The sequence below is a fragment of the Engystomops pustulosus genome, chromosome 5 (assembly GCF_040894005.1).
Source record: "Engystomops pustulosus chromosome 5, aEngPut4.maternal, whole genome shotgun sequence".
NCBI classification, from domain to species: Eukaryota; Metazoa; Chordata; class Amphibia; order Anura; family Leptodactylidae; genus Engystomops; species Engystomops pustulosus.
In genome coordinates this window covers 186,184,729-186,205,010 of record NC_092415.1, presented here as the reverse complement: position 1 = coordinate 186,205,010, position 20,282 = coordinate 186,184,729, and the positions used below count along the sequence as shown (strand labels likewise).

Sequence of the window (20,282 nt, the reverse complement as noted above, 5' to 3'; positions counted from 1 at the left end):
CCTCCAATCATCTCTATGGAGCTGACGGTGATCGCCGAGTGCCACGCTCCGCAATTTCCGTCGCTCCATTGAGATGAATGAAGCAGAACGCTCATGTGAGGCCGTCTGCTCCATTACTCTCCAGCAGCGACACTGGTACAGCTGAAGTAACTGTCACCCCATCGGACCCCTCATTTTCATGATCTGTGGGGGTCTCATCACTGACACCTCCACCTATCAGCAAGTTAGGCCCTATCCTATGGGAAAACCTATTTAAGGAAATTAGTACCAGGTGCCAGTTTAACACTAATAACTTGCAGGTATATGAAAATATTCTCAAATTTTGATCAGTTTTCTTTTACAATGATCTCATTTACATGTTTATACTGGGCTTTAGAATACGTACAATTTATGAAATAAGCGTCACATACGGTAGTGTTATTTTACTCAACTCATGTTAGGATATATCCACATAGGACCTAGATAATGACCTAGATATTTAGGAAATATACACTCACCGGCCACTTTATTAGGTACACCTGTCCAACTGCTTGTTAACACTTAATTTCTAATCAGCCAATCTCATGGCGGCAACTCAGTGCATTTAGGCATGTAGACATGGTCAAGACAATCTCCTGCAGTTCAAACCGAGCATCAGTATGGGGAAGAAAGGTGATTTGAGGCCTTTTAACGTGGCATGGTTGTTGGTGCCAGAAGAGCTGGTCTGAGTATTTCAGAAACTGCTGATCTACTGGGATTTTCACGCACAACCATCTCTAGGGTTTACAGAGAATGGTCCGAAAAAGAAAAAACATCCAGTGAGCGGCAGTTCTGTGGGCGGAAATGCCTTTTTGATGCCAGAGGTCAGAGGAGAATGGGCAGACTGGTTCGAGCTGATAGAAAGGCAACAGTGACTCAAATCGCCACCCGTTACAACCAAGGTAGGCAGAAGAGCATCTCTGAACGCACAGTACGTCGAACTTTGAGGCAGATGGGCTACAGCAGCAGAAGACCACACCGGGTGCCACTCCTTTCAGCTAAGAACAGGAAACTGAGGCAACAATTTGCACAAGCTCATCGAAATTGAACAGTAGAAGATTGGAAAAACGTTGCCTGGTCTGATGAGTCTCGATTTCTGCTGCGACATTCGGATGGTAGGGTCAGAATTTGGCATCAACAACATGAAAGCATGGATCCATCCTGCCTATCAACGGTTCAGGCTGGTGGTGGTGGTGTCATGGTGTGGGGGATATTTTCTTGGCACTCTTTGGGCCCCTTGGTACCAATTGAGCATCGTTGCAACGCCACAGCCTACCTGAGTATTGTTGCTGACCATGTCCATCCCTTTATGAGCACAATGTACCCTGTAACATCTGATGGCTACTTTCAGCAGGATAATGCGCCATGTCATAAAGCTGGAATCATCTCAGACTGGTTTCTTGAACATGACAATGAGTTCACTGTACTCAAATGGCCTCCACAGTCACCAGATCTCAATCCAATAGAGCATCTTTGGGATGTGGTGGAACGGGAGATTCGCATCATGGATGTGCAGCCGAAAAATCTGCGGCAACTGTGTGATGCCATCATGTCAATATGGACCAAAATCTCTGAGGAATGCTTCCAGCACCTTGTTGAATCTATGCCACGAAGAATTGAGTCAGTTCTGAAGGCAAAAGGGGGTCCAACCCGATACTAGCATAGTGTACCTAATAAAGTGGCCGGTGAGTGTATATAGATATATATATAATATATAGAACCTTGTGAATGTGTTCCGCCCCTTGAACTTTTCTACCTTTTTCCACATTTCAGGCTTTAAACATAAAGATATAAAATTATAATTTTTTTGGTGAAGAACAAACTACAAGTGGGACACAATTGTGAAGTAAAACGAAATTTATTCCATATGTTAAACTTTTGTAAAAAAAGAAACTGAAAAGTGAAACATGCAATATTACTCGGCCTTTACTTTCAGTGCAGCAAACTCCCTCCAGAAGTTCAGATTTCTGAATGATCCAGTGTCGTCCTAATCAGACATTGATGATGATGAATATAATCCCCCTGTGTGTAATCAGGTCTCTGTATAAATCCACCTGCTCTGTGATAGTCTCAGGGTTCTGCATCATGAAAACTTAGGCCGGCGCCACACAGGGCGCTTTGTCTGCGCTTGCAAATGCAAACGCAGACAAAGTCGCGCCCACCGGGGCGGGCCTCGGCCCGATCGCATAGCGTTTCTATGGAAACGCCTGCGATCGGGAATGAGCCGCCGGTGTTTCGCGTTAAATTAACGCAAAACACCGGCGGCTCGTTCCCGATCGCAGGCGTTTCCATAGAAACGCCGATGCGATTGGGCCGAGGCCCGCCCCGGTGGGCGCGACTTTGTCTGCGTTTGCGCCGGCCTAAGGCAGCTCCGTGATACTGTTGTGGAGAAGTTTAAAGCCTGATTTGGACCGGCCACTTAGAGGGAACCTGTCAGCAGAAAGTGACCTAATAAAATCCAGATCATGTTTCTGTGGTGACCCAGTGTGGTGACATCATCCAGAAAATCTACTTTGAAGTGAGATATGAATTGGTTGTATAAAGTCAAGGATACAAAGATTTAAACACTGAAGTGAAGCTCTCTCTTCCTCAGAAACCCTCCTTTACTGCAATTAATGGCTCTGCATTCAGAGACGTCAACATCTGCAAAGAGTTTGTATGCTCTCTCCCTGTTTGCGTGGGCTTCCTCCAGGTCCTCCGGTTTCCTCCCACACTCAAAAACATACTGGTAATGTCAGGACTCGCAAATTGTACTGAATGGATCAGGTTTCAGGCTTTTTGCTGGAAAGCCACACCCAGAGCTGCCTGTGATTGACAGCTGCATTTCTGATCCTGGGAAAGCTGGGTGTGCCTCTGAACTCGTTTTGCCTGCAGCTGCGGTTTGAGTGATGGACGGCTGAGCCAGTCAGTGCTGGAGGCCGTGTCCATTACTGCTTTATATTCTGCCCAGCCCTTCATTTGGGGCTGGTTATTGCAGTCTGTGTATCTAGTGCTCTTGCTATTGTGTTTCTGGTTATTCTGTGTACTGACTTCTGCTTTGCCTACTGACCATTCTATTTGCTATACGTATCTGTACCTTTGCCGCCATCTTGGTTTTGACCCGGTTTGTTTGACTCCGCTTGTCTGTCTGTATCTGTTGTTTGTCCCTTAGTACCGTTTATCTCCTAGTGTGACCCCACCTTCCTGTTCTGTCTTGTGTCAGTTTCTGTTACCAGTGTGAACACTGGTCTATTCCTGTATTCCGGTTACCTGTCCGCTCCCCCATCCAGCAGCTGCCAGACAAAGTAGGTTTCCCTGTCATCTTGTAGGGTCACTAAGGGACCATCAGTTAGGTTCCTGATAGTGGGTTCGCCCTTACCAGGGCAGTTTATCTGCTTTAGGCAGGGCCTTAGCCTGCAGGGACGTCGCAGGGTGAGTTCGCCACCACTTACCTAGTCTGACAGCTAGCGCCAACCTGGTTGTGGTTGCGTGATTGCAGGACAGGTGCTGACAGGTAGGTTGATTAGATTGTGAGCCCCACTGGGGACAGGGACAGATCTGGCAAGTTCTGTACAGCGCTGCATAATCTGTGTGCGCTATATAAATTAAGGAATTATTATTATCAGAAGTGTCTGAGAGCGGAACTGCTCTAGTTCCCCACGGCAACCAATCAGAGCTCAGCTTTCATTTTCCCACAGCTGATGGTTTCCATGGGCAACTGGAACAGTTGTACCTCAGGCATTTCTGATAAATCACCTCCTTTCTCTGTCTTTATCCTTCTTACCTCACACATAAGCATCTTATACTCATTGCCTATAGTAACCAATCACAGCTCAGAGCCCCAAATAATCACCTATAGCAGAATAACAACCAATCACGGCTCAGCTTCTAACTGCCACAGCAGCAGCAGACAATGTCCTGCATATGATGATTAATAAGTGTATATTGGAAAGTGCAGGGTAAAAATTTTTGCTCAAAACTGAGTCTATGATATTTCCTGAGTCACAGAGAGCGGCTGTGCTAAATTTGCTGATTGTAAACGCGACGGTGCAGATTCCTTTTTACGGACATACAAACACACATACACTGGGGCCAGTGTGTACCCCATTAGTAAATAACTCCATGGAGACATGTTTGTGACCCCCACGTGATGTCTACTTGTAGGCCCAAGAACTCCTCTTGAAGTGTGAAGCATCTTCCATAGTGTAAAACAATATAAAAAATATTCACACTTAACTTCTCCCTGGTGTTGTGGTTTATAGGGAATCACCCATTTCTCTTGCCATTTGTAAAGACCCGGCTCAGTATCATGTATATTAGCTCTGGGATCGCCATCTCCTAGGCTACACAAACACTTTTTGGCACATCGTAGTCCACTCCAGATAAGTTGGGTGCAATTGGCCGCAACCAGTTTTATTAACTTCTTTGAAGCAGGAACAATGGCAAAACAAAATAATACAGAAATAAAGTCCTAGGCCGTCTGGCCACTAACTATACAGTACAGTAGTTTCCTCACTATTAAGAAACTGTACCTACTGTACAGCTTCCCAACCACAGCATACAGCAATTGGCAACTCACATTACGTTTCCCAGGAGCAGAGAGAGAGAGCAACATCTCAGGGTGCGGTCACACGTCACATTTAACGCATGCATTAAAAAACGCATTGCAAAAGCTGAAGAGAGATTTGCCTAATTAAACAGCTGTTAACACTTGTGTTTACAAAACACAACAGTTAACAAATTATTAACGCATGTGTTAACGCACGAGTTAACAAAAGTGTTAACATTAGCATTTTGTATAACATTTGCATAAATGTGGTCTATATACGTCACTTATTCCCATGGTTAGTCGCACTGCCTCATCTCTACGGGGCTCCACAGTTCATAGAAACAAAGAAGAAAAAATTTAAAAAAATATTTTTTTAAAAAATGAATGAAAAGCATAAAATAAACATAGAAGTCCAAGTTTTCCTTGAGTGCCGAGTTCCTCACAAAAGTGAATTCAAGTGAAGTCATTATGTGATCTAAAAACTGAAATAGACAAATATTAGAGTTACTTATATACCACATCTGGTATACACCATCCATATTAGCCTTAGGACCTCAAATAATTTTAGAGAATTGTATTAAGCGAAAAATCCACATTAAGACCCAAAGCTATCCAACCTTTTTATCATTCTTTATGCTTCATGTCGAAAAAAGTGTTTGTACACAGGTAAATCTTTGTGTCCCTTTCTAATCGTATAACAATGTTGGTTTATACGTGTACGAAATTCCAGAGTAGTCTCCTCCACATATAGTTGGGGTCAGACAGTAGGTGTTCTCCTTAAGGAGAGATTGCCAATTAAGGCCACCTTAAAGCCGTGTGGAGTCTTAACCCCTTCCCGACATTTGACGTAATAGTACTGCATCGCGGGAGGTGCGTTCCCGCAAAATGCAGTACTATTACGTCAAGCTTCTGGCCCCGGCTCCTGAACGGAGCCGGGGCCAGAAGCTGCGGGTGTCGGCTATATGTTATAGCTGACACCCGCCTCTAACACCCGCGATCGGAGATTTCTCCGATCGCGGGTGTTAACCCCTAACACGCCGCGGTCGCGCTGACCGCGGCGTGTCAGAGGCATTTAAACCTATTTAAATGCGAATCGGACCCCCCCGCGGCGCTTACCGGGGGGGTCCGCTCCTCCGATCGCAGCCCCGGGACTGCCGGTGCCCGGGGCTGCGCGATCCTCCTCTCGGTGCCGGGTCCGTGCCTCCTGGCAGGACCCGGCTGTAAGACACTGGGCATGCGCAGCATGCTCAGTGTCTTACATTACACAGTGCAATACATCTGTATTGCACTGTGTAACCTGTAAAAAAAAGCTTGAACAAGTGATCAGAAGATCACTTGTTCAAGCTTAGATGTCATTACCTGTAAAAAAAGGAAAAATAAATAAATAAAGGTTTTTTACAGTAAAAATAAATAATAAAAGAAAGTGAAAGTCCCCCCAAACACCACATTTCCCTTTACACAAGTAATAAAGTATAAAAAACACTAAATCACGAAAAAACCCCACTTATTTGGTATCGCCGCGTCCGTTACAATCTGTACAATAAATCCTAATCATAATTGGACACGCTCGATGAATGTGGAAAAAAAAAAAACCCCAAAACGTGCCAAAAATTAAAACTTTTTATCAAATTGCTTTACAAAAAATGTTCTAAAAAGTGATCCGAAAAAGTTACAAGCACCAAAATGATACCGATAAAAAGAGCAACTTGTCACGCAAAAAATAAGCTTACAACCAGCTCCGTAAACCAAAAAGTACTATAATTATGCCACTATAAAAATGGCAATACTAAAACAAATGAAATTTTTTCTATTCTAGTTTTCCTTCAATAAAATTGGACAAATATAAATAAAACTATATAAATGAGGTATCACCGTAATCATAGTGATCCGTAGAATAAAGATAATATATTATTGTTATGCTACAGTGAACAACCCCCAAAAAAATGCTAAAAATCCAAAACAAGAATTGATGATTTTATTTTCCTCCACACGTAAAAAGTTAATAAAATTTCTTCAATAAGCTAAAAACCCACTAAAATTAAGGTTTTTTTTACAGTGCATCTCGTCTCGCAAAAAATAAGCCCTTATTTGTCTAAATTGCTTAAAAAAATAAATAAAGATTGTATAGCCTATTCCCAACGAGCATTGTTATAGAACGGTGCAGCGGGTAGTGACTTGCCAACACCGGTCAGGGTAAGACGGCGGCTGTTCACTGATCGGGGTAAGACGGCGGCTGTTCCTGACAGCCATCCATCCTGCCCCATGGACCAGAAGGGTTACGTCCCCCCCACACACCCCCAGTTTATTATCGCTGCTATTGGTTCATCGATTCAGACAAGCCAATAGCAGCGAATTTACTTATGACGTCAGTAATACCGGTCACCATGTCTGTAGACACGGTGATCGGGGCAGAGTGGCGGCTGTTCCTGACAGCCACCAATTTTGCCTTGCGGTCCAGAGGGGTTTTGTTGCCCCCCTCTGTCCATGTTTGCCGCTATTTGCTGGTCGATATGGTCCAGCCAAAAGCAGCAATATTCGTCACAATGGGCATCGCTAGGGTGAATAAGAGCAACACTTGGCGATAATTTCCCATCGAAAAACCAAGATATGGTACAAAAGCGCTGGCCGTGTACATTGTACAGATTACGCTGTACAACTCTTACGAGCTGTTCCAATGTGCACGTCCTGCCGTATCATTTCTCTGTTTTCAAGAGGAAGATATTAGGAAACTAATATTGGGACAAGAAGGACGGGGCCCCATTACCTCTGGTTTAGATGTTCCTGTGTTTTGCCAGGACAGAATTTTCCCGGTGAATTCTGCTGCTTGTAAAGGTAGGACTCAATAAAGAGTCTGTTCCAAAAGAGAAGTTAGGATGGACACTACATACTACTAAGAGACCTGCGACACCTCCAGAGTGACAAAAGTTTAGTTGGTCCCCTGGTATATTCTACCTCCTTATACACTAGACATTCACAATTTACGCCCAACCTGTTGTGAATTAATTTCGGTAAAATGAATAATTGTAACAACTGTTATGTCCCGTTGCTCCCTATAACCCTCCATTATTTCATAAGGGGCGCCACATAACGGGCACTGAACTTTCCAGAAATAATTGCAATTTCCATCTTGGACTCCATTGCACATCATATTTGGAAACCACGTATATGTTCAAAATGCTCATTTCACCACGTGTATTACACTACACCACATATTACACCTTGCTATATTCCCCAAGGGGTGTACATTCAACAATTATGGTCACTTTTCGGGTTTTCCTCTGTTTTGGTACCACTACGGCTCTCCAAATGTATCCTGACACATGTGAAGGATTTCTTACAAATTTGGCCTCTAAAAGACAAACATCCCTCTTTTACTCTACTGTGCGCCCATAAAGTATTTTATATGCACATGTGGGGTACTTCTACACTCGGGAGAAATAGTTTTACACCTTTTTTGGGGTTATTTAATATATTATCCCTTGTGGCTTACATAAATTAGGGGTAAAGTGACATTTATAGGAAAATTTTCACCTTTTTAATGATTCGGGCCTAATTGGATCATTCACCTGTAGGGGCAAATACATATATTACACATTGCAAAATTCTCTAAGGGGTGTGCATTCAAAGATTAGGGTCACTTTTCGGATTCTTATCTGTTTTATACCGCTAGGGTTCTCCAAATGCATGTCAAACATTTCTGTCAAATTTGGCTTCTAAAAGGCAAACATTCCCCTTTCCTTTTACTGTGCGCCCATACAACATTTTATATACACATGTGGGGTACTTCTACACTCGAGAGAAATAGGTTTACACATTTTGGGGGGTTATTACATTTTTTTATCCCTTGTGGCTATATAAAATTAGGAGTAAAATGACCTTTATAAGAAAATGTTCACCTTTTATCTATTTAAGTCCTAATTAAATCAAACACCTTTACAGACAAATACACATATTACACCTTGCTAAATTCTCTAAGGGGTGTGCTTTCCAAAATGGTGACACTTGTTGGGGTTCCCCTCTGTTTTGGTACCACTACGGCTCTCTAAATGCATCCTGACACATGTAAAGGATGTCTGTCAAATTTGGCTTCTAAAAGGCCAACGCCCCTCTTTCCCTTCTGAGCTTCACTGCGTACCCATACAACATTTTATTTGCATGTGTGGGGCAATTTTATACTCGGGAGAAATGCTAGTACACATTTTTGGGGGTTGTTTCATCTTTAATGCCTTATGGGATACAAAAATTAGCCGTAAAAGTGACTTTTTTGGGAAAATGTTCATCTTTTTCCTTTTAGGGACCTAATTGAAGCAAACACCTGTAGGGGTAAATACACATATTACACCTTTCTGAATTCTCCAAAGGGTGAACTTTCCAAAATGGTGACACTTGTTGGGGTTCCCCTCTGTTTTGGTACCACTAGGGCTCTCCAAATGCATCCTGACACATGTAAAGGATGATTGTCAAATCTGGCTTCTAAAAGGCCAAAGCCCCTCTTTCCCTTCTGAGCCCTACTGTGCACCCATACAACACTTTATATGCAAAAGTGGTGCAGTTCTGTGCTTAGGAGAAATAGTTTTACACATTTATGGGGTTGTTTCATCTTTTATCCCTTGTGGCTTACAAAAATTTGGGGTAAAAGTGACTTTTTTGAGAAAATTTTCACCTTTTTTCCCTTTTGGGGCCTAATTGAATCAAACACCTGTTGGGGAAAATACACAAATTACAAGTTGCTAAACTCTCCAAGGGGTGTACTTTCCAAAATGGTGTCTCATGTTGGGGCTTTCCTCTGTTTTGGTACCACTATGGCTCTCCAAATGCATCCTGACACATGTAAACTTTTTCAGCCATATTTACCCTGCAAAAACGAAACAACGCTCTTTCCATTCCAAGTGCCCCCCTGTGCCCATACAGCAGGGTACAGTGACAAAATGGGTGTTGGCATACTCAAGAGGAATTGCCCTCAACATTGTAAAATGCATTTTCCTTTTTAACCCATTGTGAAGGTGCAAATTTTAGTGTTCAATGAATCTATAGTAAGATAAAATTACATTTCTCTAATTTCACTTTCATTTATCTTTCACGCTCATGAAACGCTCAAAGGGTTAACAAAATTCCCAAAGGTTGTTTTGAATATTTTGAGGGGTGTAGTTTCTAAAATGGTGTCATTTGTGGGGGGTTTCTGTCATGTGGGCCTTATAAAGTCACTTCTAACTAAATTGACCCTCCAAAAGTAGGTTTTGATGATTTTCGTGAAAATCTGAAAAATTGCACCTAAAGTTATAAGCCGCCTGACATCCAAAATAAAGGAAAAGATGTTTGAAAAATGATGCCAAGTTAAAGCAGACATATGGAAAATGTTAGTTATCAAGTTATTTTAGTGATATGACCAACTTTCCAAAAAGTAGAAAATTTTGAATTTGGAAAACATTGTTTTTTTCAAAATTTTTGCCAAATTTCCATTTATTTCATAAATAAATACTAAATATATTTATTAAATTTCTCAACCAGCATGAAGTACAATGTGTCACGAAAAAACAATCTCAAAATCAACTGGATATGTTAAAGCGTTCCAAAGTTATAACCACTTAAATAGACACATGTCAGATTTTAAAAAATGGTCCGTGTCAGGAAGGTGAAAAGTGGCTTCAGCGTTAAGGGGTTAAAGCCATAGATGCTCCACTAGGGAATTCTGGGAATAGATATACTGGTTTGGCTTAATCCCACACCATTTTGTTTAAGACTTCTTGTAGGTCATACTTGGTGTTAAGGGGGCTGCCTTACAAGGTAGCAAAATTAGGCATTGTTTTACATTTATCACCTTGGAAACATATTTGCATATTTCCCACATATAGTTGGGGGCAGGGACACTGAAGCACATAGATTACATGGTTAAATTCACAGGTAAGGAAAAAAACAAATATCAAACTCACCACCCGTGATTGGGTGTATAAACTTTGTTCCTTTCTTCATGTATGTGCAATTAATGCAGTTTACACACAGAAAACTGCCAAGCCTGGGTTTCCCTATGTGTGTCCGTACACCAATTTTTGAAGGACCTAAGTCACCTTTCACTAAAATTCTGTGGTCGTCTAAATTCTGAAATGTTGTTGTGACAACTTTGTAAAAGGGGCCAATGTTTCCTTATAATTTTTTGAACATTTTGACTACTTTCCGGATAGGTACTCACTAATGGTATTCTTTTCACTCCTGTCTCCTGTGTGTTAGTTCGTAAAAGTTGTTCTCTTGGTAAGGTTAAAACTTTTTCTTTATGTTTCTCTAGTAACTTTCTGGGATAATTCCTCTTTCTAAACTTCTCACACATAGTATCCAAAGCATTTTCTACTTTATTTTCATCACTTACGATACTTTTCACACGCATCAGTTGACTTTTTGGTAAACTGTTCAGTTTTTCTCAGATGTTCAATCTGAAAATCAAGCAAAATATTTTTATCTGTGAGTTTAGAAAAAACATTAGTCACAAATTCATTATTTCTGAGTTCAACCAACACATCCAAGAATTGTCATTCTTGTCGTGAATGTTCCATAGAAAATTTTACCATGAGGTCCATCTCATTAAGAACATCAAAAAGCTTTTTATTCAATTTCTGTCCCTTTCCAAATTACAAACACGTCATCTATGTAACGCCACCACTCCAGTACTTGACTGAAGTGGGGAGTCACATAGATCTTTTTTTCTTCAAAAATGTGCATGTAAATATTGGCGTATGTTGGGGCTACATGAGACCCCATCGCCGTACCCAGTGACTGCATAAAAAAATGGTCACGAAACAGAAAGTAGTTGTTTTTTAAAGTTAGTTCCAGTAATATAACCAAAAATTTCTTACATTCCCGCGAATACATAGAGTCATCCAACACAAGGTAACAGCTTCTATGCTTCTCTCATGATCTATTGAAGTGTAGACTATTTATATCAAAAGATACAAGAATTACATGTTCTTCAGGATCAATCACTAATTTGTTGAGAAAATCTGTAGTGTCTGTAATGTATAATGTTGCTGCTGTAGCGAAATTTCATAAAATTGTATCCAAAAAGATTGCTATGTATCCAGTTTACCCCAGAAACTATTGGTCTGCCCGGTGGGTCAACCAATGACTTGTGAATTTTTGGTAACATGTATATAATTGGGGTTCTCGGCTCATCCACTGTCAAAAACCATCTTATATCCTCATTGATGATATCTCAAGAATAATCTTAATTTTCCTGTCCGTATCAAACTTTGGGTCCCCATTTAGTCGCTTATACTCTAGGGTCACTCAATTGTCTCTCTATCTCTGTCAGATATTTGTGGCTGTCCATGATCACAATGGCCCCACCTTTGTCGGCTGATTCTACAGTTAAATCTTTATCATTAGTCAGATGGTGAATTGCTTGGATGTTTTAGTCCATCCAATTCAGTTCTACATTTCAACAATTCCACATCTTTTTTGGTAGCCGTAATGAATGCTTCAATAGCAGGTGAATCCGCAACAGGAATAAACAGACTCTTGTTACTCAATTACAAGTCTTTTAAACATAACTCCATTTCCTTACGGGATCCCTGTATTGTCTGTCCAGAGAATCAGTATTTTAATTTAATATTCCTAAAAAAGCTAAATAAATCAAACTCTAGTTCAAACCAATTGGTTGTGGCTTTGAGACAAAAAGTCATTTATTTGTGTTTCAGTCAAGGATTTGGAAGATATATTTACCACTATGTTACTATGTCACTATGTTTCATACTTTCTTCTTGGTTCCTCTCACATTCAGCGTTTACAAAGATTTTGCAGATTTTCCTTCCTCCCCATCTGATGCGCCTTCTGCCGATCCTGAGGGGCCTGGGGGATCTCCTAAAAAATAAAGACTTCTCTACACTATCGTGAGTATGTATATCTCCTTTATTAAATTTTTTGTCAAACTTCTTCTTTTTCTTAGTAACATTAGTATAACTTCGATCCATATTGTGCCAGTTATAAACTTGACCCTTCTTATAATCCTCCAAATCTCTATACCATTGTCCTCTTTTCACTTCCTCTTGCTCTGTATGTAACCTAGCACATTATTGTTTACACTTTTGATAAATTTATAGAAGTCTTGTTCTGTCAATAGAGGTTGTAAAATTCCATCTAACTCTTCTATGTGCTCATCAATGTCCACAATTTCTTGTTGTAGATATTCCATATTCAACAAAATTACTTCCAACGAATATGTATTTGAAATTTTCTGCAACGTATCACAAAAAAATTACTCTGTGGGGAACAGATTAGGTTTTAAGGTAGACCTCATACCTCTTGGTATTCTTTTGCTTTTTTTAGTACTCATTAAGGGTCTCTCCTTCCCTTCTCCCCTTCAAATCTGAAGTTGATGGTTTGTTCAGGAAGGTCGCCTCCCCATCTACTACTTCAAGGATCCTCTGGATATCCTGGTTGCTGTAACCACTAAACTCCGGAACAAAGGTTTCTTTCTCAGAAAAGCCTAAAACAAAATTTCTGTGCAAAGCTGAAAACAACAAAATATAAATAATCAATCTAGATGTAGATGTATAAATGTCCCATTGTCGAGTTGAACATATCAGACTCGCTCATGTGTGAGTGGCCTTAGACTATTTGTAACTTGAAGGGGCTGTCCCACTGTAGTAAGTTAGGCCCTATCCACAGTATAAAGCCTAAGCTGCTGATCAGTGGCGGTAACAGTGATGGGACTCCAAAGGATCACAAGTCCAATGTACCCCCCCCCTGTCGCACCTTGAGATGACCGGAGCAGCCAGTAGCGCATTTGTGGGCTGCCCCATTCGTCAGCTAACAGATTGCTGGATAGAACCTAACATGCAACGATGGGTCAACCTCTGGCATTGTAGTTCATATTAAAGTTCCCAGTACCGTCAGGGGATTCACCCATTACCTTTTATAAAGACCCTACACACAATCTATATAACTGCTCTATATAAAGAAGCAGCACACTGCCATGTATTTCCCTGTATGAAGCCGCTACACAGCCATTTCTCTTTCAGAGGCTGATTGCCAAAAAAATGGAAATTTAAGCACTTGATGCTCGCTGCTTTGTCACAGCTTTCAATGCCGCTGGTGCCCTGAGGACATCAAATCAGTAGAGAGAAAGAGGAGAATTCAGATTGTTATTGTAACTTCCCACCAGGGTCCCCCAAACAGGAAGAATCATGGGGCTCTGTATGTCACCCTTGGATCCGATGCCATAGGTTCGCTAGCTCTGCTCTATACTGTATGTAGATCCTGCATTATACCTCTTATCTTCCTCTATTTATCACCTCTATGGAGCACTCCTGGAAAATTATGGTGGCCACACAACATATTGTCTTTGGGCACAATTTAGCCTTTATCAGTTCTCTATGAACTCACTTTTGTTTTGTTTTTATTGACTGTGTGTTTTTGAGGGCGCAGCAAATTCACAAGGTTATAGAAGCTGTTATACAAGTGCCGGACTGGAGTGCCTTGGACCCATCAGTAAATCTTGTCATGGGGGCCACAATTGGACTCCTACATGCAAATATTACTCGATCCCAATCACTTTTGTGAGAGAATTTGTTGTCTTGCATGTGCCCTAGTCATGACATTCCCCCACATCGAGGTGGATATATACTTTATCCTGCCCTTCATCGTCTTTTACATGGAGGTAAATATTCTTCCTCTGGATCCATATTCTACTCTTTTCTGATGTCTAAATCTATGTAAATCCTGTAGCACAAAACATTTTGTAACACATCATATATCAGATTTATATAATGTTACTGGATCACAGTGTCCTAGGTCATAAAAGCTTTATAATAGAAATAAGAGAACACTGGCGGCAGGGCGGGCAGGAATGAAACTTTGGTTGCGGCTGGTGGGGCTGGGACGGCATATAGAGGCGGCGGCTTATAATAATTGGCAGAAAATTATTTCTTATGGAGGAGACAGTTGACAGACGGTGGAAGTTTTGGAGGATCAGTTCTTGAAGGACATAATGAGACACCAGCTTATATTATTTGGCGGCAAATTATGTCCTGTGGAGGTGACCAATGACAGATGGTAACAGTTGTGGAGGCTCAGTGCTGGAAGGATATATTGATGGCTGTTGAACAGAACACATAAAATACACTTTAGGTAACTACATCCCTGATAGTTAGGACTTCACAGAAGACTGGAGAACATGTAACCATAGACGTTATAAGATGCTTCATTTATTCACTGTTTTACCTATATAGCCCATTTCTTTCATATGCAAAACAAAATTTATTTTAAAAAATCATAAAAACTTACTGAATGAGATCGGGGGCTCCTAAACGAGCCTCCCCGATCCCTCGGAGAAGGAGGCTGGGGAATTTGTTGGCTTTGGTTGAGGCTCTTTGGGACTTGGAGGTGCACATGTTTCTAGGTCTGAAAAAGATACAAGAATAGCTGCTCATTTCATGGAGATTAATTCTTCCTTATTCCAATGTCAGCCTAGAGCTGGAGACCCATAGAATATTAGGAACTGTTATTTACAGTAGATGCCCAATACTATGTGATCAATGTCAGATGCTTCTTTAATACAATGCATATAATCAGTAGAATTGTTCTGCTTATTGTGGCTGTAAAAAGAAAAGCTAAATTCTCTAGAATCCGGGTTTCACATGGAGGCGATGAGTCTCCTAATAATCTTTCAAGACTTAGGCCTCTTGCACACTAGCGTTGCGTTTCACGTGCGTGTGCAATGCGTGAAAAACTGACGTTTTTGCTGCGTTTTTGTTGCATTTTTCCTTGGAGTAATTTGCGTTTTTTTTGCGTTTTCGGCGCATTTTTGACGCGCGATTCAATGGGAGACTCGAGCATATTTCAAAGGGACCATGGTTTGGGATTAAAATGTGTTATTTAATTGAAAAATAATGTCTTCTGATAATTTGCAAACATCGGCGATCTATTCTTCACTGTTCCGCGCGTATATTATCTCCCGACAATTTAGCAGATGTGAAGAACAGTGAAGAATAGAATAAAATCATTGTACACAGTGAACACAGTGACCACAGGATCATTTAAGATAAAAACACAATGCAGAACACAGTGCAGAATAGATTACAGATGTTCGGCACATCTGCTTACTTGTCGGGAGATACGCGCGGAACGGCGCGAACAAAATAGCATGTGAAGAACAATATATATGTGTGTAAAGAACACATTGCAGATGTTTCCATACATCTGCAATGTATTCTTCACACATATATATTGTTCTTCACATGCTATTTTGTTCGCACCGTTCCGCGCGTATCTCCCGACAAGTAAGCAGATGTGCCGAACATCTGTAATCTATTCTGCACTGTGTTCTGCATTGTGTTTTTATCTTAAATGATCCTGTGGTCACTGTGTTCACTGTGTACAATGATTTTATTCTATTCTTCACTGTTCTTCATTGTGTTTTTTTAATTAAATGCTCGATCGCGAGCAGGGGAAATAATGTTATTCTGGTCACCTAGCAACCCTTACGTTTAAAACGCATTGCACTCGCATTGCACTTGCAATGATTGCGAGTGCAATGCGTTCTTGATGCATCTCCATAGACTTGAATGGGGCGTGAAAAACGCGCGTGACCCGCAAAAATAGAGCATGCTGCGATTTTGACGCGCGTGCAAACGAACGCAAGCACGCGCGTTAAAAACCACGCTAATGGAGAAAGACCCATTGAATACAATGGGACAGAGTGCAATGCGAGTTCTGAGCGTCAAATGCACGCGCAGAACTCGCGCGTGAAAAACGCCAGTGGAGAAGGGGCCTTAGAGTGTTTTTCTTCTTCAAGATTTTCTTTTCTAAGTAAGGTAAGAGAAATAAAGATGTTACATAGGAATAATACACAAAATAGTTTTTCATGTCAAATCTGTAATTATTTAGTCAATTTGCTAATTTTCGACGAAACATATAAGGCATCTAACAAAGTTAGGAGCACTTACTGTGGGGCATCAGTGATGTTTCTGGAACGGCTCTTCAATTCTTTTAACAGGTTGGCCTTAGCTCGGCTGGCTCTCTGGGCAACATAAGGTGGAATGGGAGGACGAGGAGTAGGAGTAGATGTAGGAAATGGAAGAGGTGGAGGTGGTGGTTGGGAAGGGGTAGGAGTGGGAGGAGGCGGAGGAAGAGAAGGTGGAGAAGGAGGGTCAGGAGGAGGGGGAGTGGGCGGAGGGGGAGTGGGAGTAGAAACAGGAGGAGGAAAAGGTGGAGGTGGTGATTGGGGAGGACTAGGAGTGGTAGGAGGTGGAGGAGAAGGGGGAAAAAGAGAAGGTTGGGGAGAGGAAGAGAAGGTTGTGGAGGAGGGGTTTGGGAATAGGAGCAGGTGGAGGAAATGGTGGAGATAGTGGTTGGGGAGGAGGAGGGATGGGAGGAGGAATAGGAGGCTCAGGAGGAAGGGGAGTAGGTGCAGGAGGAGGTGGAGGTGGTGTTTGGGGAGGAGTAGGAGTGGGAAGAGGTGGAGCTAGTGGGGAGGAGGGAAGGAGGTCCAGTAGGAGGTCTAGCAGGAGGGGAAGTGGGAGTAGGTGCAGAAGGAGAAAGAAGGGGAGGAGTAGGCAGAGGGGGAGGAGGAGGCAGAAGTGCTGGAAGAGGCAGAGGTGGAGCGGAATGTTTTTCCACTCTATCTGTAAAAGAAAAAAAATCTCTGAGAAAAGCTGTTGATTCTATCTAGCCTTTGGGTTGAAGAAACATAAGATTATGGAATTTCATAGAAAGTGATTCTGGATAACATTTTCAAAATAAATGCTCTAAGAACTTTCCAGCAGAAGGCGTATGTTAGGGTTGAGCAGCAACTTTTTTTCTTGTTCTGAAAAAAAGTAAGCATTTATGAAAACATATCTATGAATAGTGAGACTTGAGGGCAGATTTGTTTCATAATTTGCACCAAAAAGTCTAAATGTTTCATACAGCATTTATTAAGAGCTTTATACAGTTTTACAGCTGGTCCAAAGGGCTGTGGCTTAAAGGACATGTACCACCAGGATGAAGTATAGCAAAACGCTAACATACTGGTGTGCATCCCCTGATAAGATCTTTTCTTCTTTTAGCCTTGTTTTTACAAAAAAAAAATAAAATAAAATTATGGAGCCCCTCAGGCTCATTTGCATATTTTTTAAAGACATTTGTCCTTAAAAACCAGGGCATGAGAAACTAAAAGAAAAGATCCTGCTAGGGGTGGCACATGCCAGCATGTAAGTGTGCTTGGTGTTGTATTATCTTCATCCTGGTGGTAGATGCCCTTTAACAAACTTTTGGTCAGTGACTCACATAGTAGTTAATGGAGACCATAAAGTTGAATGACCTTCTCTCAATTCATTCTTATAACAGTTACATCAATCAGTATCTGCCTCAGTATGGAGCCTGGGGGGGGCTGTATCTAGTCTAGAGACAGGTGAAGATCCCATAATTGGGAAAGGAAAGCCCCTACAAAAGCCACATCATTAAGAATCCCCATTACCAGGCCGATGGTCAGAGGAGGTGACTATTTTCTTCACGACTGATCTTAGTGGAATGGGGAAATGAGGTTTTCATGAGGTTGTACTTACCAATGATCTCAGCTTTTTCCTTTTCATCTCTTCCTAATTCTATATCATCTTTCTTTTGCTTCTCCTTTCTTTGGAATTGTAAAAATAGAAGTTAAACACTTAATAAGTAAAACTGCAAAATTTAATTAAGCCTCACATTTCTTTATATGTGTTTTGTATTTATATCTATTAAACATTGTTACGTTTATATTTAGTGTCATAGGGGTTGTCCCACAAACCAAGTAAGGTCCTATCCACAGGATAGAGCCTAACTGGCTGATCAGTGGGGGTCTCACAATATAACATGAACAAGGTCCCGATGGGGTCCCCGGTACCTCAGTCGGATATCCACTTTTTATAGCTATGTGCAGCATTGGCAATAAAATCATTATTCACAATACTTTTTCCTGATATAATAGATAATACTATAAATTATTATGATGGCGAGGAGTATGATGGAAACTGTGCAGATTATTAGTTTGATGTTAAAAAGAACTGATGTTAAACTACTGATGGCATAGAATAGGAATGATGTTAAAATATTCTTTAAAGTCTTCTCTGGGCTGATGTTCTTCTCCGCTAGAACAGATAAAAAACATAAATTATCAATAAACTATCAATAAACTTTGTGTCTGTCTGAAATGTATTGACGATGCAATTCTAGTAGGTGACTTACATCCACAATCCACTCTCTTACAGGGCTCTGATCTTATCAAGCATATCTCCTTTTTGTTTGGGCATCCTCTTGTCTTCCAAATTTCTCTTGTTCCAATTCCTGAAAAATAATTGACCAGTTATTTGTGAGAAGGTTTTGTAATCTATTGATTCGCATTACATTCATTTAGAAAAGATCAGGAAGAGCAAATGTTATTTGTTGAAACTACTAACATATACATGATGTACCGGGTGCGCCATTTATATGGAGACACCGAAATAAAATAAAAAATACCAAAGTATTAAAGAAACGCCCATCCATCTTGCATATACAATGCTGGGAATAGGGACTGATTGGCGTGGGCAGCCACCTCAGCCAGCCGGAAGCTGAGTGTAGCGCGGCTTCCGTTCCCCCGTTTACATGGGGCACAGACCGGAGAATTGAGTTTGGTGATGACATAATGGGAGGCCACATAGGACGTTACCAGTAAAACATGAAGAAACATCCATTTTATTTTATGGGAGTTTATGTGTATTACCCTAATAAACAGAGTCTCATATAATTACTGGGGTCGTATTTGAGGTCCTTATTAGTTCCTTATACTGGATGTGACAGTTCTGTACTGAGTGACTTACCACAGGTGGCAGAGCAGGGGCTCATAAGTATATCTGATTTGATGCCTAGAAAGTAAAAAGAGATGTTAAAGAACAACCGCTCTGACCAAATAAGTATCTCCATGTCTTCCCTATATGTCCTGTGAGCATTGTCCTGTTTGTCTTGTTAGCACTAACCCTATATTCAGTGTATCTGGTAATGCCCTAACCTGCATTGTACACCGATCCCGGATCATATCTGCGGGTACGGATACGAGAACCATCCACAGATGCCGAGATTCAGAATTAGCAGAAATCTCAACAGCATTTTCTCCTGGAGATTTGTCGCTTACATCACTCAGTGGGGCACATGGATCATGTTTCCTTGTGATACATGTTTAGTTTTTCCTGTCCTCACAGGCACAACTTTTGGCTTCTTTTTGATACTTTTTGTTGCAAATGTCTCTTTTCAAATGGACACAAGCCATGTGAATGAACAATGGAGAAAAAGCAGAGAAACAGAGGACGGCGCCTCGGGTGATACTTTCCAACAATGATGAGAAGTAAACCTGCCCCTATCTGGGGTGCTCGCCTGTCGGTGTCTTGTCGTAAGGCAGATTACCCCAATTTAGGAGTCCTGAAGGTAGGAGATGGTCCTTTTATCCGGAACAAGTTGGATCCTGGTATAGTACAGCAGCCACTAGCCAAAAAAGGTATCCCAAAATGTCCCAAAAATATGGGACTTGGGACCAAATATACAGGAAAAAAGAGCAAAAATATTTGGCAAAAGTTGTTGAGCTATCTACTACGGATATTTACCAACTAACGGAAAGTACTGGTCGTAAACCTTCGAGGTCATGCCCCATGTGACCTCTTACAAGATCCTTCCTTTGCATCTGCCCTTGACCAGGTGCAGATTTGCGCCTTAAAAGTAGCGACATTAGGGATAAGTGAAAAGTCGCACGGAGCATCTGGAA

General features: G+C 41.3%; 1 long non-coding RNA gene across 1 annotated transcript; it reads right to left on the bottom strand.

Annotated features, from left to right (window-relative positions):
• Nucleotides 1–4,473: 4,473 nt before the first annotated feature.
• LOC140134267 (uncharacterized) lies at nucleotides 4,474–19,562 on the bottom strand. Its single transcript, XR_011856169.1, has 8 exons — nucleotides 19,348–19,562; nucleotides 18,734–18,832; nucleotides 18,079–18,636; nucleotides 16,480–17,157; nucleotides 14,819–14,935; nucleotides 12,257–13,043; nucleotides 10,908–10,971; nucleotides 4,474–5,028 (listed from the first exon to the last, which is right to left on the bottom strand). It is a non-coding gene; the product is annotated as an uncharacterized lncRNA (long non-coding RNA).
• Between the last annotated feature and the right edge of the window lie 720 nt (nucleotides 19,563–20,282).